Below are 19,809 nucleotides of genomic sequence, written 5' to 3'. Positions count from 1 at the left end.
TACATTTCTTTTACATTACAATTGAAAATTCTGTATTAATATTTGTCTTAATTTTCAAACTTTTAATCATGAAACTTTATTTATTTATTTGCTTTGTTTGTTTGCATGTTAAAGTAACCCAAACTGCAGATGCAGTTTTTCCAGAGAGTACAGTTTTTGTGGAGCAGCATTTACTTTGAACAGAGCTGCTCTGAAATGCTGAAAAAAAAAAAAAAAAAAACCTGAGCTGCTCACATGTAAATGAAAACAATGATGCATTTCATTCTGAAACACACAGTGCATATATTTGTTTAATTAAATCACAGCCTTTGCGATCTGATAATTGCATTAATCCATATTGTGATTTCAGTAGTTATTTCAGTGCCTAACTTAATTGTGCAGCCCTACAGCTGGGCCAAAAGTGAGAGTCTAACTATTTACAGCGTATGCAGGTACTGTACTGTGTTTTCAGAGTATGTTACTTTGATTTCCTGACTTAGTACTACTGGTTTATATAAAATGGTAAGTTACATGATGTACAGTGACAGAGAGCTTGCTCTGTCTCTTATTTCAGAATCATAAATTACTTCCCACTTTATTTCCCAAAAACAGCTTTAGTTGTGAATGTACACGCATACTGCAAAACCCTCAGTTCAGGAAAAGAGCCTACCTTTAAAAATGTATGAGTTTTAGAAGCTTCTCCACAAATTAAAAAATATTTAATGTCTACCTTTAATGTACAGGTCTGGCCGGGACAGGGCCATTTCAGCTAATGTGCAGCCCAGGTGACTTAAAAGTGGCTCTCTACTTGGCGCGTGTTGGGCTCAGAGCAGTGGAAACTTCAGATCAACTCTCGTATTACATTAACGCAATTAGTCCCCGCTGGCCTAAATAATAAACCCAGAATTTTACCTCCATCTTGTTCAATATTTCATATTTAATTCAGGTGCTCAGAGTGCCGCTACAGAGCTCTGCTCGCAAATGCAGGTATTTTTTTTCTTCACAGGAGCCTTTTAGAAGTCATTAAGTAAAAGCCACCCCGATCTCACGTCCCATTTGTGTGATTAAATAATGAGCTATACCTGCCTACTTGCAAATGTTTCTTTTGCATATCAAAGTGCAGTTCGTTCTGTTGAGGTTCACTCAGCAATGCTTCAGACTGTTTTTCTCATGTGTTTTCCATAATGAAATTGAAATATTATGTGAAAATATTATATAAAAGTGAAATATTATGTGATGTAATTAGCAGAAGAAGATGCCCCGTAAAATTGGATGCAGTGAGAGCGCAGCAAACTTGCTCAGTAAGAACTAATCTTTAGCTCACAGTTAATGGTCCATAAAGAAAAAGATGGCCTTTCAATTAACATAGTCTAGAAATGACTAGTGGTTGCTTTTCACTTTCAGTAAAAAGTGTCTATCATATATATCTATCTATAGACACGCAGGTTTTTGTGTGTCATTTTATATTTATTTAAGTTTTGGTAATCCTGAACAATGGTTTAATATTTTTCCCATGCTTTCATAGTTATCTTACTGTTTATATTATTGGTAAAAATCGTTAAATTGACTATAATACATACATTATTGTATTGACTATATATATTGACTTTAACATTAACATAATCTTTCATTCAATAAAGTTACATTAAATTGAACAAAACTGACAGTAAAGACATTTTTAAAAGTAAAACATATTTGCATTTAAAATAAATGCTGTTCCTGACAATCCTGACAAATGGTTTCCACAAAAATATATATTATAATATTAATATTAATATAATATTAAGCAGAACAACTGTTTTCAACTGGAAAAAAAGCTTTGAAAATTCAGCTTGTCAATAAATAAATTACATGTTAAAATATTTAGTAATAAAACATCTAAAAAGGTATTACAATATTATTTTAAACTGTAACAATATTTCACTATATAACTTTTTTACAGTATTTTTGATCAAATAAATTCAGCCCTGGGGAGCATAAGAGACTTCTTTTCAAAACAATAAAAAATATTATATATTATCTTATATTTTATAGGAAATCAAAAAAATAAAATCAGTATACCTGAAGTCTATATATATATATATATATATATATATATATAATAATTATTGTTGTTATTATTAGTTACTTTTTGATTAGTTACTTTTGGTTCCTAACTGATGACGAAGAATTTTCAGAGCAGCCATCAAGTATTAGACAGTGATCTAGGTTATTACATGCAAACGTTTTTTGGTCCAATAATTAACACCTCTGTTTTTTCTGAATTTAGCAGTAGGAAATTGCTAGTTTTTGATATCAACTATACATTCTGTTAGTTTTGCAAATTGGTAAGTTTCATCAGGTCGCAAAGAAATATAGAGCTGGGTATCATCAGCATAACAGTGAAAGCTGATACCATGTTTCCTAATGATATCTCCCAAGGGTAACATGTAAAGCATGAAAAGTAAGGGGCGAAGTACTGAGCCTTGAGGTACTCCATGCTGCACTTAAATCACTGTATTAGAAACACCCTCAAAATAACGTTAACTAGTTTGTAATTTGACGCAAAGGTAAGTAAAGTGTTATAAATGTACATTTTCACATCTGAGAAACACACATCAGTAATCGCAAATTTGTTTATTCTTTTGCTTTTTGGCACCAGTAAACCTGAACTTTGCTTGAAAATGCGTCACAAAATACACATCTACACATCGCCACAATATACACATCTATACCTCAGTCTATATATCACCTCAGTCTATATATCACATTTCACCCATTTATCGGTAATATATACCAACCCACTACCCAGCCCTAGTGCCACATTCTCTATAGTCTGTGTGGATTGCATTCGTTGTTGAGATGTACGAGTGGTCATTTACTGAGTACGTATGGCTTCTGTACACCACTTGCAGTTTGTGCTGGGGTCACATTAAAAGGGAAGGTGATAGCAGAGCAGCGGGTGGCCATATATCATAGTAATTAAAGGCTGGCCTAATGATGCAGGCTTCCTCCAGCATGATTCCTGTCTGATCACAGGGCTGCTTCATTAGGAGCACTCAGCCTAACGAGGTGTAGCTGTAATAAAGTAATTCTCTGCCTGCCGAGGTGATAAAGAGCTCCTCTGGCTGAGGGAGGGATGAAAATATAATTATAATTGGAAATGCTTGACTAAAGTTATTGCAGGGCTGCTGAAGGGTGCAATGTTTTTGTGTTTGGATCCATTCCTCTCTTCCCATATTCTCCTCTCTCTCTCTCTCTCTCTCTCTTCATTGCATTGCCAAAATCTCTCAAATGAATATGTCAGGGGGGATGAGAGGGGTGGGGGGTAATTAAGCTGATTGTAAATGTAGTATTGCAACTGAAGAAGCGGCTACAGAACAGATTGCTTTTTATGAGCCGCTTATCTCATTCCACATGTTAGCGCTTTTGTCTGCTGTTTGAAATAGATTTGATAGTGAAATCACACGGCCCCACTATTTTAAACCCATTTTGATTATTTATTTATTTTTTTATTAGGGCTTGCAAATGTGAGCATCTCTATTGCCATTTTTCAAGTGTTCACACTGGCAGCAATTTGCAGCAACAAAATGACATGAAACCTTTCATTTTCAACGAGAATGAGCAATTTCCAGCAACTTGAACAGCAGAGACTGTAATGCTGAAGCTGAAAACAATCAAACTTTAAAATGTGGGCAGAGAGGTTTTATGGCAAAGATAAGGGAAAATTATAATTTTTTATAACAATTATAATTTTTATAATTATTATAATTTAGTTTTTTTAAAACTCTAAACCGATATTTCTTTCAAACAAACAAACACACACACACACACACACACACACACACACACACACACACACACACGTGTGTTTTACTATCCTTGTGGGGATTCTCCATAGGCGTAATGGTTTTTCTACTGTACAGACCGTATATTCTATTGCCCTACACCTAAACTTAGCCCTCACAGGAGACTTTGTGCATTTTTAGATTATCAAAAAACCTAATTCTGTGTGATTTATAAGCTTTTGTACCCGTGGGGACCTCAATTTAGGTCCCCACCAAGACAGAAGTATATATATATATACTGTACCTGTACATACTAAATTGTCTATTTTGTACATTGTGTTTGTGCTATTTTGCACATTGTCCATTTTGTATATTTATACATTATTTTTTATTATTATCTGTGCTGTCGCTGTCATTCTGTTGCACTGTGGAGCTTCTGTCACCAAAGCAAATTCCTTGTGTGTGCAAACATACCTGGCAATAAAGCTAATTCTGATTCTGATTCTGATGATTTAAGTTAACTTCGCCCACATATATATATATAGAATATGTGTGTGTGTGTGTGTATGTGACCATAAAACAGTCATAAGGGTAAATGTTTTTGAAATTGAGATTCATTAATCATTTGAAAGCCGAAGCTTGTTAGGATAGGGTAATATTTGGCTGAGATACAACTATTTGAAAATCTGGAATCTGAGGGTGCAAAAAAATCTAAATATTGAGAAAATCGCCTTTAAAGTTGTCCAACTGAAGTTCTTAGCAATGCATTTTACTAATTAAAAATTAAGTTTTGATATAATTATGGAAGGAAATTTACAAAATATCTTCATGGAACCCGATCTTTACTTAATATCCTCATGATGTTTGGCATGAAAGAAAAATAGATAATTTTGACCCATACAATGTATTGTTGGCTATTGCTACAAATATACCCATGCTACTTATGACTGGTGTTGTAGAGATAGAGACACAGAGAGATAATTTTTTTATTTATAAATCAATCATTTATAATTTTGTGTTTTATGGAGGTTTTTTTTTTTTTTTTTTTTACATAATTCTGCATATTGGTTGCACCACATTACTTGTGCAAAAGTTTTTCAAATCTTAATAAGCAGTGAAGTAGTTTGGTTAAAATATTATTATTATTATTAAGAATAATAATGAATAACAACAACAACAACAATAAACATTATGCCAAATCACTTCAGGCTTCCTTTAAATAATTTATTATTATTATTTATTATTATTATTATTATTTTTTTTTTTATATATATTTTTTTTTTATTTCTTTCTAGCTCTGTATGGTATCGGGAGTTGTATTACCTTGACAGTTTTTTACTATATTACCCGCCAAAAAATGGCAAAACAAATTGTAATTCATAAATTACAAACATACCCATCATACATGTAAGAATTGCGTTTTTATTTTTTATTTTTTTATGAATAGAACATCCTATCATTGACACTTTGACTATTAAGTAACCACATATACTACCCAGAACCGAATAGCAGCGTCCTTGCAAGCATTCACAGTGACTTAACAGTTTTTGAGTTAATTTCTGTTCTTTCTACATAGTTGCATTATTTAGAGGTACTTCAAAATGGCTTGACTCCAGTAAGCATATTTTTTAGCAGGAAATGATTTTTCATTGCATGACCACTGAAGCACCAGCAAACATGAGGTGGACAGTTGATGGACAGTTGATGGGTCTCTGAATGGCCGACCTGCAGAATGAGAGCTTTCCCTAATTACAATGTGCACTTCTGTAGTGGAATCTAGTAAAATGCCTACATTTATATATATTTTTTTCATTGGTTCACTGAAAATGTTAGCTGTGATTAGTTACACAATTCAACATTAACCTGTAAATTAAAATTCCTTGGTGCAATTTGATGGGTGATTTAATTTGGTCCACTCTCTCTCTCTCTCCCTCCCTCGTTCTCGCACTCCGCTCGCCGCAGGCTAATCCCATTATGAATTCTTTATATAGCTTTTTCCCTTAATGATCAGCGGCCTGTGCTCCACTACTGATTACTATTGTACACTTAGCACTACATAAAGCAGGGGATTAATATGCCCCAGAAGGATTGTTGCTATGGATCCCCCGGTCGCCTTCCAAGAGATGTTTCTGCTGCTTCAATTGTCCATAAATTACGATCCCCAGTGAATTAGCCTCCAGACTGTGTGGAGAGGTACAAGCCAAGGAGAGCACTCTCACTCCGCTCTCAGACGAAAGTGATCTCCTCAATTATTCATGACCTGGCTCTTTTTTTTTTTTTTTTTTGATAATGTAAGATGCTGTATTATATTTTCCCTTCTCTCTCCATCTCAGCCTGGCGGGAGGTAAGAATGAGCAGGCCGGACGAAGCGAAGAAAGGTGTTAGAGAGAGAGGAGAGAGGTTTGGCCTTCAGTAAGTGTGTCATTTTGCTCTTGTGAATGGGACTGTCAGGCTGCAAATGTCTTTCCTCTCGGCTTTGTGGGGTTAGTTTTAACGTTATGTGGGAGATGGGAGAAATGCATTGAACTCAGATAATTTCTTAGCAAATTCCATCATATCTTGATCATTGGTTGTCTTCTTGTATTGAATTAATTTCATGATCGTTTAAGAAAGAAAAAATCATCATCAAATCAGAAATTGATGATGATATTTAATGAATGATTTTTATTTATTAATTTTGTATTTGGCAAGTAGGTTTCATTATATTAATAATATAAATGAATAAATTAAAAAGAATAATAAAATAAAATTAAATATTAAATAAATAAAGCAAATTGCCAATACTGCGTTGGAATTTTTAATTTTATATATTAGAAAAAGGCTTAAAAATAACTTAAGCCTTAATAACTTAAAGAGCAATATTTACAGCAACACTGAACTGTATTGAATTAATCATGATCAATATAATAATAATATACAATGTTTTTGTTATGATAAATGTATCTTATCATAACCCCCGGTCTACTTCTTGTATATTGAATTAATAATTAATTAATGATCCACCACACCATTTAATAATGAAAGAATCATCATCAAATTGAATATTATGGCAATTAATATTATGACAATGATACATTTTTTTTATTTTTTTTATTTATTTACTATTTAGTAGCTGTTTTAATACATTAGACTAGTTTTTACAATTATTATATATATATAATAAGATAATAATAATATATATATATATATATATATATATATATATATATATATCAGGGGTGGCACAGTACATGTATTCGTATTGAACCGTCTCGGTACGGACATCTCGGTTCGGTGCATGAGGCCTTACGACAAACACAGGCAATTCACCCCCAATCCAGAAGGAGGCGCCCGCAGTAATGCAACACAGTTTGATAACCGCCAGCAGAAGAACAGCGAATGCCATGTAGTGCCATATGTATCCCTTCTAGCCTTAGAGTTGCGCACTTGAAAACAAAGACAGTGACCATGTGCTGATTCTGAACGCGTCTCTCACATAGACTGACAAAGGAGTACAGGTGCATCTCAGAAAATTTGAATATGGTGAAAAAGTTCATTTTTTTCTTGTAACTTATTTTAAAAAGTGAAACTTTCATATATTTTAGATTCATTACATGTAAAGTAAAACACTTCAAAAGTTTTTTTGTTTTAATTTTGATGATTAGAGCTTACAGCTCATTACAGTCAAAAATCAGTATCTCAAAATATTAGTATATTTACATTTGAGTTTCAATAAATGACCATCTCTACAGTATAAATTCTGGGTATCTCTTGTTCTTTGAAACCACAATAATGGGGAACACTGCTGACTTGGCAATGATCCAGAAGACGAACATTGACGCCCTCCACAAAGAGGGTAAGTCACAGAGGGTCATTACTGAAAGGAGTGGCTGTTCACAGAGTGCTGTATCAAAGCATATTAAATGTAAAGTTGACTGGAAGGAAGAAATTGGGTAGAAAAAGGTGCACAATCAACAGGGATGACCGCAAGCTTGAGAATACTGTCAAGCAAAGCTGATTCAGACACTTGGGAGAGCTTTACAAGGAGTGAACTGAAGCTGGGGTCAGTGCATCAAGAGTCACCACGCTCAGACGTCTTCATGAAAAGGGCTACCAAGCCACTTCTGAACCAGAAACATCGTCAGAAGCATCTTACCTGGGCTGTGGAGAAAAATAACTGGACTGCTGCTCAGTAGTCCAAAGTCCTCTTTTCAGATAAAAGTAAATTTTGCTTTTCATTTGGAAATCAATGTCTGGAGTCTGGAGGAAGAGTGGAGAGGCACAGAATCCAAGCTGCTTGAAGTCGAGTGTGAAGTCAGTGATGATTTGGGGTGCCGTGATGTCTTCTGGTGTTGATCCATTGTGTTTTATCAAGTCCAAAGTTAACCAGTCTACCAGGAGATTTTAGAGGACTTTATGCTTCAATTACTTGATATTATTGTCTCTTGCTCTATAAAGTATTTTGTGTTTCGAAACAGTTTGGTGTACTATCATTCTCTTCTTACCCAGCACTGTCTTTCTGCTATACGGCTGGTTCTCTCCAAGTGGAAGAATCGGGCAAGCTACATTAAGTCTTGAGTCCAGGCCAAAGGAACAGCTGTGGGCTTAGCGTCTGGCTGCTCCCTCTGTCACAGATCCATCCTGCACGTCACGTGACCCAACAAGACTCGGTGTTCACCCTCAGGGGCTGCGCTATATGATCACTTATTCATTCCAGCCTCACATCCAGTCATATCAACTGCATCAGACACGTATGTTATGAACTTAGGACTTTGAAAGTGTTTGGGATTGAAACCATGTCAGGATGATTAATATGTGGTGGTCTTGACACTGAATTGTCCTAAAAACAAAGTTGTCTTAGCATAGATGGTGTTACATGGGTAAACGTCTGTGAAAACATGTCTAGGTCACATTATCCCACAATCAAAAGAAAGTAATAAGAAATACTGGGAATTTAATATTTTGCTAAAAAAAAGCAAAAAGGAAGTCTAATTTTAGGGTCATATATTTTACACATTTTTCGGTAGCACTTTATTTTACAGTCCCGTTCCTTGTGTACATACTATGTACTTATTGTAGTAATTACAATAACTGGGTCAGAACTAGGTACTAATCCTGAACCTACCCCTATATCTAACTTTAATCCACGCAGTTACTATCCAGTACTTTCTTATAAGTACAGTGTGAGTAGGTTACAGGTGAGCACGTGCTATTAAATAAAGTGCAACCCATTTTTCTCCTAAATTCTCATTACCTTAATGCAAACAAACAGACAAACAAATAATAAAAAAAAACTGGCTCATTATAGTAATGGATGTTTAGACAAAATTTAAATAGTTTTTTTTTTATTGTTAAATGTTAGTATTATTATCTAAGTATTATATAACTATGTATTATATAATTAGGTCTATTATTATAAATATATACAAATATAAAGTATTATATAAATGTTAGATTAAAAAAAGATATATTGCAAATAAAACAATTGCATAAAAATATGTTTTGAATATTTTTATTTTATTCAACAAAAGGAACTTCTGCTATCATATTTACAACAACAAAATACATATGAATTTAAATACATACATAAAAAAATATTAAATTTTTCTTGAAGTTTTTTTTATTTTTATTTTATCGTAAGTATATCATACATTTTTTACATTTTACTTTGATGTTTGCTTTACTGTAATGCAGTAAAAAAAGACTGTTTTTCTGTAATGATAATCCTCAATAATGATATTTAAAATATATGGTAATGATATATATTGTAATTTAAAAAAGTGATTGCTTTTTTATTTAGATAACAAAGGGAACTTATGTTAACATAAACTTAGAACCTAACAACAGTCATATGCATTCAAATAAATACATAGACAAAAAAGGGCTTCTTAGATCAAGGCATTTCCATTTTCTTTTCTTAGGTATTGTCAATTATCCCATTACACATATCCCCAATGTTTACATTTTCAAGAACAAAAAATATTATTTTGATTACTTACATTACTGTACAGTACAGTAAAAAAAAAAAAATTATGTATTGCAGTAATGAGCATTGAGAATACTGGCAATTACAAAAATACTGTATATCCATATGCTTTCTGCTTTGAAACATGACTTAGACAAGTTCTTGACAGTTCTGTTGAGATTCACCCGCTCGATCTAAAGTTGATTCGGTCCCAGCATTAGCCCTCGGATCCCCCGCACATGTGGCGGAGGCTTCCGTGCCTCATTGCCTCCCCAGCATGGGTGACACAGTCTGCTGGCTCCAACTGACACCCTGATGTGTGGCTTCTGCTGCCTGAGCCAAGCTATGGCTGCCAGGCCTGGAAGGAGACCAGGGCCAACCAACAGCTGGAGCTGAGCTGCAGGCCTGTCCAGGCTTCAGGCGATGAATCCCTCACAATTAATATTTAACTCCTGCCTGCTCCACCGGAGGCCTCCAGGTAAGGCATCTCCGTCCACCTCAGTAAATATATGATGCACTGCTCTTAAAGGATTCTGATTGCGCTGCAGGAAGTTGGCCGGGAAATACGAGAGCGCTCACCTTTTTTGGATCTGTGGACTGTGGAAGTGCACCGCACGCCTCCTGCTTCTCCTTTGATTTCACAGATCTCTGTGGTGCACCTGCAGGCATGCGCTCAGATCTCAGACTAGCTGCTGGATCAAAGCCGTAATGCTGGACTTTTGAAATAGACGCCTGGATCACAGAAGCATTTTTGAGCCACCCAGCTCTACATTTATATTCAATGCTAAAACAACATCTACTCCCTACAGGCTCCGGGTGGAGCAGCGAGCCAGCTGGGTAATGGAGTTTTCAGATGGGTCATTCCTGACGACTCTCGGGCTGTTAACTATATGCGTTCCAGTGATTAGTACTCCATCTCTCCTGTGACGCACACACACACACACTCACACGATGGTTGTGATCTACGTTCCCTGCTGGTTCTCTCTCATTTGCATTCGTGTATGTTGATCTGGAGCTGTTGGAAAGTACATAAAATCATACTTTATGGCTGGTTGTAAAAGTCTGGGAAAAAGCATTGGATTTGACTGGATTTTAAAGGTTGCATGTGTACTTTTTTGACATTAAAATACTTTATTGTGTCTCTGTTCAATGTGTACTGACAATTATACCATTCATATGTTGACTTCCCTGCATAATGTAAGCCAGTAGCTGACGCACAACATGTCGGGGACTCTCTCTTTGTTTTTAATTATCAAGGGTTTAGGTTCATTTATATGCATTTATAAGTGCAAGCATGTTGTGTATATCTTAAGGCCGGGACACTCCAAGTCAACAGTAGGAAAGAATCTGTCAGGCTAGTTTTTTTGGTCTGTTCCACATGTCATCGGCAGTTTGCACAATTCAGCATGTTGAATCTGCGTTGGGGCCGTCGGTGAGAGTGAGAACTCTGATAGGATGTTCAGTTTAGGGAATGATTCAGTGCACGTGAATTAAAGCAAAAGTGATTAAATGAGCATCAAAACAGCACAGACAGGAGGCTGTTCTAATGTTAAATGATCTTACCCAAGCATTCCAATGCACTGATATTTTCATAACAACATGAGTCGCTTAATATGAAGAAAGCATAACTGATAGTCAAAATGGTAAGCAGGCACCGCTTTTTGGTCCAGACGCAGCTATTGCAGGGCGACAATACCATCAAATTTCTAGATCTTGTGACTGGTTACCATTACTGACTTTTTCACTATTTTTAAAGATCTCATTTTTAAAGGGTCCTTTAAGGCCTTGACACACCAAGCCAATGGTCAACCAATGTTTGGCCATCCCTGATCGTTGGTCTACTTATTACAGTGTGTTTTCCTTATTGTTGGCACTAGTCAAACCCTCTTTGATGACTTCTTGGCCGATTTAACATGCTAAATGGGCAGCAGAGCTTGCCAGTGAGAGAAATCACTTTGATTTGGCTGTTTAACTTAGCAAACCAGTGCACAGTAAGAAATGGAAGTGACGAAAAAGGAAAATGACCAATTTAATACAGCATGCACACTTGCAAAGTATCAGATTTATTCATAAAAACTGTATTATGATGAGCGATATAAAAATGGTAAGCAAGTTTTGTTTTGCTTATGATTTATATATCTACAGTCCTATTTGGGTTTCCTTTTTTGATTGATGAATATATACTACTACCACCAGCTGGCTTGGAGAGTTATTTCCTCATACGCAAAGGTAGAAAATATGTGCTAGTTGGCCGTTAATGCAGTTCTTGTGGTGTGTTGAAGTGCAACTTTATGATCCAGATGCAGGCCACATGAATCAACATTACAGTCGGCTTTCGCCGCAACCAGTTCTTTGATTTCGGTTTGCTGTGTTTGGTCCTTTTGTTTTATACACAATTAAAAAAAAAAAATCAGTGCATACAATTTGTATACTAATTATGAAAGAATGAACAAAATGTTGTTTACAATACAATAGTACAGTGGCCGAGAGAGCTCAACACGCTGCAACTTCAGAAAACACATTCAAATAGAAAAATGTACCAGCAAATCAAGAAAACATCTTCATTAGTTTGTCAGCACATGTGCTGCAAATGCGCACAACACAAACAAATAAAGAAGAGGTAAGTGCAATACTGTACAATCAACAGGTTTATTGAGTAGTAGCAGAGGGGAATGAGATGAGCAGAATGTCCAGGTAAGCAGACGGGGAATGGGAATGTCTCTAGGGGCTTATCTGAGTGTGAATGTCCTTTTTCCTTTTCCAGGGGATCCGGAGGTTACAGTGCAGTGTAGAGACGGTGGAGAACTGGAGCGGAGGAGAACAGGGATAGGAACACTGGAGCAAATGGTAAGTAGACAAAAGGTAAGTGGGCCAGGTTAGTCAACATGGAAAGTTTGAGACCAGACAGTGAGTGAACGGGAGGAGTACAGGGATATAGTGCTGCTGATTAGTGCTTACAGGTGGCGGTGATCAGAAATCAGGGGATTGGGATCTGGTGAGTGTCGTTGGTGGAGACTGCGATGACTGTGGTCAATCTCTGACAGTTTCTTTATTTGGTTCCGTTGTGAGCACTTCCAGCACGTGTTGTCAAATTGATGAAGTTGTTTATTTAATATGCGTGTGTTTTTTTTTCTATTTGCAGCACGTTTCTTTATTTGGTTGCGTTGTGAGCATTTGCAGCGCATGTGCTGTCAAATTGATGCAGTTTTTTTCTTAATTTTCAGGTGTTTTTTTTATTTGAAGCACGTTTGTTTACTTGATTGTATTGTGAGTATTTGCAGCTCATTTTTGTTTTTGCAGCGCATTGATTTATTTGGTTGTGTTGTGAGTATTTGCAGTGCGCGTGTTGTCAAACTGATGAAGTTGTTTTTATGGCCACCGTACAATAGCGTTAGCTGCAGTAAAGGTAGCTGGAGTATAACTCATATTATCTACCCAAACACTAAACGTTCACTGAACATGTTTATTGTACAGTGGCAATCAGGAAGTTATCAGAGAAAATGGCATAAAATGGTCTGATATGTTAGTATATTTAGTTTGATTTGTCACTAGTGGCAGAAATGACTGTAATATGGAGGCTCATATTTATGCTGCAATGAATGGATCTGGTATAAATTTTCTTTGGCAGAGCTTGACCATAGGTCAAGCACCTCTATGTCAACAAGGGTGTCTCACTGTTATGTAGGGCACAGTTTGATTATTATGTGAAATGGTGGTGTCTCCTTGTCTTTTCTTCTCATATTTTGGCCTGACGTGGTTGACTGGGGCTGAATATATAACTGGCCAATAGTCTTCAAGCTTCACGGGAATCGCCATGGGGACATGCTTTTTGCGATGATTTCCTGTCTGAAAGATTGAGGGACGCCTCAGGGAACTTCCCCTGAGCCTCTCTTTCTCCACAAAAGGAGGAGGACGATGTGACTGCCTTTGTCCTTCACATAAATGGGGTGAACCACGGAGGCCAGATTTCCCCTCTGAGTCTTTAGAATACTCATTGTTTTACAAACAAGTCTTTGCGAGTATTAATATTCATATTTTTATGGGCCAAAGAAGTCTCATTGAATCAATTATGCTAGGGGAGCCTTTCTTTCCCATGTACAATGCAAGCGAGCGACATTCTCCTTGTGTAAGGTTGCTGTGTCACACCCCTAAAGAATCTGCAGATGTAGAAAACGATAATTACATCTCTGTCTCGTGTAATTTTGTGATTACGTGGCCTCTATTATCCAGATGTGCAATCGCATTGTGTGTGGTGAATCTCTGAGGATTCTGGGAGAAAAAGCACTTTTCATCGGGTCAATATTATACATTTTAGATGAACCGTATTCTGTATTTAAACCACCCCGTCATAGAAGTGCCTGATGAAATCGTTCCATTTCTCTGCTGCTGGTGTATATTGCCAGAGTGGTCGTTAATGGCCTAATAAAGCCAAGCATCTTCCCCTGCATATGTAATGCATGAGGCTTTAAAAAGCATTATTGCTCCTTCAAATCCGAGCTGCTTCCTTGAATGTGATGGACCGTGGGAGTCCACCTACACTGCTGAAAACCAATTCCACTCCTTCTAATAAGAGCCTGCTTTCTCCACCACGTGCTGAAAAGCATGGAGTGCTTAAGTGGCAAGAAGAGCAGATCAGTTACATGTGAAGACAGCCCACGTTCCACTCATGATATCAAAAACAACCATGGCAGCAAGTTTTCATTTCATTATACGCTAAAATAACATTATATAGATGTTCAAGAGCGTTTGAATGGAGACCTTGGATTTGATCACCACTGAGCCACACTTATTCCCATATCGTAAGCTCACATTCTTGGGATACAACCAGCATTTTATTTTTGTGCATTGGATTTCTACAGCCCTCCTTCACAGTTCTTAGAAGGTCTCTAATACCTGGAGAAATCTCTCCGTAGCATTCCCATTCATATCAATGGCTGTTGCTCAGCTGCCACATGGCACACAGTCTCAAGCCATTCATTGTGACTATCATGTCAACCAGGGCAGACAGGGAAAAATGCAAGTCAATTTCATACTTTTAAGAGCTCACATCTAGTATAATATACAGCTTAAAATACAACTCTATTTCTATTAGTCTAAAAGAAGAAAGTCATATAGGATGGCTTGAGGGTGAGTAAATCATGGGGTTATTTTCATTATTGGGTGAAAAGTTGCTTCCGTGTGAGCAGTGCGTTATAGATTCCTGCACTATTGACAATAGACAATGCACCTTTTTTCAATAGTGTTTTTTTTGGCATCTACCAGAAGGGGATAACTGTGACATGCTAACCATAACCCCATATTGTCATAACCCCATATTGTAACCATACTTCCATTTAGACCACAGTCCACTCTGGCCTGCAAAACAGGCCTGGTAGGCCAAATAATATAAAATTGATTGGTGAGGAGATGAAAACCCCTTGAGTCCATTCAAGTTGATGCAATGTTCAATTAGCAGTTTCTCTTGTTTGTTTATGGACAGTGAATCTAAACAAAGGATGAACTCAATGAGGTGATTCAAGGCCATTGACGTGCTTACCAAATGTGATCACACCCTCAGGCCTGAGAAATTCTTGGCCAAGACGCACATAAATCCAACTCAGAAGCACTGAAGAGGTCCATGAATGCAATAGGTACTTGTGCATCATTTGTGGATATGATGTACTTTGGCCATGGAAATAGATTTTGCAGTGTTGAAATAGATTTTTTTATAAATGTTTAGATGAAACCTTTTAGATGTTTACATAAAAATAATATTTATATTTATGGTCATGTAGTGCAGGCCAAGAAATGAGAAAACTGTATGGTTCTGTTTCAAAACCTAAACTGCCACTCTGTCTTCTACTTACAAGGCAGCATCCAAAAAACTGGAACCTTCTGTAGATAGCAACACAGCAGGCCTGACTCACAGACCCTGTTCCAAATGGCACCCTCACAGTCTTCCTCCAAGTCCACAGGTTGTAATGCTGCTTTTAGCTAATAAATCACTTTACAGAACCTTTTCGTTCACCGTTCCTGGGTGGTTCCTTGGTGATCTTCCTGACCCTATCCAGACAGCCAAATCTCAGACAAAATTCAAGAAACAGCTGAAAACTCATCTCTGTTGTCAGCACTTAACTGCATCCTGCTGACTTCACTTTTTCTTATAATCCTTCCTGTGCTATCATATTCTGGACAATGTTTGAAACTTTTTATTGCTATCACTTCTCATGTTATTGCCTCCTTCAAAATGAATTGCTTTTGTATTCCTAATTTGAAAGATACTTTGGATAAAAGCATCTGCTAAATGAATAAATGTACTGAACTTGTCGTAATGCATTCTGGGATAGCTTCTCTGCATCGCTGTGAGATATGAAATACAAAGCTTATCAGCCTAACCAGTGACCACCTTCATACAAAATTGGACCCCCGCCACTGTTCTCAAAGTCACTATAATTTAGACCTACACAGTGCTATTACCACGGACACATCAAGGCCATTAACGTGACACTGAAATGAATTATGGGTCATCTGTCACGGGGCCTTGTGGTAAGGTCCTGTGATGGTGAGAGATGAAGGTCCTTGCTCTCTCCAATGAGGCGTCCAGAGAGATGTCTGAGACAAACGATCCATGTGTGGAGACACACCTTTCATGTTTGGCAGCTGGGTCTGACCCGAGGGATGTCTGGCTGTCCTCTTTGCCCAGCTCAATCCATATCTGTCCCTGAATGAAGAAACTGGACAAAGAGGTTTGGTTCACCAAGGACACTCCTCCATGTCACATCTTAATGAACTTAACCTGACGTCTCCGAATGATCTCAGTGGACCCAATGATTCAGTCTCTCATCGTTCATATTGCAGGGAGAGGGCAAGACTGTTATTGCATCTAACATGAAGCATAGTTTTTTTTTTTCTTCAGCTGGATCAACTCCCAAAAAAGAACTTCAAGGCTCCATGGAAGCACACTTGGAATCTTGTGGCTTGAAGTCCAAATCTAATAGTTTTGAGGTCATTTATATGCCAGTGTACTCTTAAAAGTCCAATCCAATCAAATGTTCTCTAGAATGAGAATGTTATCTGGCTCTGACTAGCAATAGCCAGAAGCAAATCATGGTTTATGGCTGTCAGAAGCATCCTTCCCATTCAAGTCTGGCCTCTGAGATTTTTGAGTGGACTTTGAATTGGACTTGGGGATGAAACAGTTACTGGTTTGATGATAAACCATAAAAAATTGGAATGTGTAAAAATGTACAGGTAGTGTTTATAAACAGCGCTGCTTTGTTTACAGAAGTTGCTGGGGAAACAGCTCTATTTCTGCTGTTCCATAAGCACCAACTACTGGCAGACAGTAGATTTACGTTTTCATTCAGCTTGTCTGCCGTTTTTTTTTTTTAGATAAATGCAAAAATTGGACCAACTTTTGCCTATTTAGAATTGTTTATGGAGCAGATAAAATGCCTATAGTTTATCATTTTGACAATTTTCTTTAAAAAATATTTAAAGGTTGAAATGTGAGGTTTATCAATTTATAAAACTTTTTTTTTTTTTTACATTATTTGAGCATGTAGCACATGTTAGTAGATAACATGTTTTGCTGTAAGTCACCCAACCAATATTTTTTGTTCGTTTGTTTAATATCTGGCCATCATTTTTAATGTTAATATTTTAATGTTTATGAAAACAGAAATTGCATAGTGCTGCTTATTTTATTTGTTGTTTGTTGGTTTTCAATGTAAAACTTGGTAAAGGGATTTCAGTGTGTGTATAATTACTTTTTGAACATTTCCGGCACATTTTAACAATAAGAATGTATTAATATATGCAATATAACAATAATATTGATAACCGGGGAAATTTTGGTCAGTATAATCATGATATGAAATTTTCAAACGGTTTCATCTCAAATTACAATCGAATACTTTCAAAAGTTTTTTTTTTTTGTAATGTGGCAGAAATCACATCTGCAGATCGCATTGCACACAAAACATGCTAAAAACACATCTTAGACTTATATAATGAACTTGGGTTATGTCTTATCTAGTAATGTAAATGAAATGTAAACTAAAGCCCATCGTCCATTAAAAAAAAAAAAAAAAACTTGCTGTTTGAATAGATTGCAACAGTGCCAGCGCACTTTTTCAGAATACTTTTTTTACCCATAAAAGTCTTTAAGCGTTATATGCCGTGAATCAAACCAACCAGCCACGAGATTAATCACAACAAACATTCACAAATACAACAAACTATGGAAATTTGTATATATAGGAATAACAATATAGGAAATATGTCAATACAGGGAAGAAAACTGTACTTGTCAGGCCATTTCATGGGTTCTTTAAAGTCAAATACTTGGCCTGGTGGAAAGCACATGCTCAGACTTGTTGAGCTGAAGCACTTTTACAAATGCTTATTTTGTTATTTTGTTTCCCCTACAGTACAAAAAAGATGCAGTCTAATAATACTAATGAAGTTTCACCTTGTGCCGAACTTGTATGAAACAAGTGCTGAAGTTCATGCTCGTAGTTCAACCTAACAGAAATAATTCAAACCATAAGACCTCATAGACCATTGAGCAAAGAGGCAGATCTTCCTAACTGTTCATATATGATCTGAGAATTTATTGACATAGTCCAGATATAATTTTTCATCCTGTCAGTACGAGTGTACGGCATGCAAGTATTTCATGGCGCAAGTCTGGTTTTGGCACAGACCACAGGAAACCTGATTGCGCAGGAAGCGGCATTAACTAATGCGCTTATTTTAAGAAGAACAGCAGCTTCTAGATGACCCAGAGGTTTGGCAGGACCCCACGCTGTCACTGGTTTCCATTAAAAGACCACATCTCCAAAGTAGCCTTGGCACCTTCCGCATGACACAGTCAAAGGGCCAGATGTTCATGGCGTGAGCCCAGGTATTAGCCTCATGCTAAACGAAGATTAAGCAAATTATTCCAAATATTTTGATGGAAGGTCCTTACTTTCCAACCCACAGAACTAATTATGTGGTCGGTCCATGCTATTCGGATTACCCCCCCTCCCCATTCCCCCTACTCAATCCTTCCCTTAGATCCTCATGCAATCATGCAAATTGAAATTCTTTCTTCCTCCATGTCATTTTTTTTCTTTCTCTTTTTTTCCCTTCACTCTCTTTTTTGTTGCTCTAGTGTTGACAGCATTGAGCTCCAGGCAGGGAAAGTAGGCCAGAATTACTTTTGCTTGGTTATCCCCAATGAAGCGTAGCTGGGAGATTCTCGGAGCAGGAACTAACAGGCTGTACAAGCATTGAGTCCAAGAGGTAGGCAGATGGAAAGCCAGTTTTGGGCCAGCAGGTATTTTCTGACTTCTGTTTTGTCTTTGTTTAATTCCTCTTGTGTTGTGGGCCTGAAATAATGTATGAATTACCAGTGAATGCATCCAGTTACATATAATGATTATGAAAACAAAAGCTGCTCTTTTTAGGAATCAAAGACCTTGGGATTTAACAATATTGCAACTAAAGTTATAATGTTAGGATGTATGTCTGGTTGAGTTACTGGTGCTTTTCCATGAAAATCTTAGTGGCTGTTTACTGGCCCAGGTCAAATAAGTTCAAATAAGCCAATGATGTTCTGGCTTCTATATTACTCTGGTCCCTCTGTCTACATAAGTTTATATTTTATTTATTTTGTTATTATTATAATTATTATTTTGTCACCTATTTTATTGCCTGCCAGGTGAAAATCACATCACTTTGCAAAGTAATAGCATGTGGCTCCTTATTGAGCTGCATGAATTAGGGCGATTCACAATAACAATATTATCACGGTCAAATTCATCTTTAATTAATATTTTTTGGCCTTTGAATCACACTAAAAATTCTAGCATAGGGAGGCGGAGTGAGAGTTTATAACCATAACTGCACAAAAGCACAATAGAGTGCTTTCACACTTGGTTCAATTATCTGGTCCGAATCCAAATTAGATTGTTCCCCCTGCCCCCACTGGTTTGTTTTCATACTGTGTTTTTTTTTTTTCCCGGTTTCGAACCACAGTACATTTGCGTCATCAGAGTGGCAGCTTTTTACCTATCATTAGGTAACGACTATGCTGAAAATGGAAAAATGAATTGATGCTTGCTTGCTTCATTCTTGTACTTTGGATTTTGA

Source organism: Barbus barbus (genome assembly GCF_936440315.1).
Source record: "Barbus barbus genome assembly, chromosome: 16".
Lineage (NCBI taxonomy): Eukaryota > Metazoa > Chordata > Actinopteri > Cypriniformes > Cyprinidae > Barbus > Barbus barbus.
Note: the sequence above shows the minus strand (reverse complement) of the source record.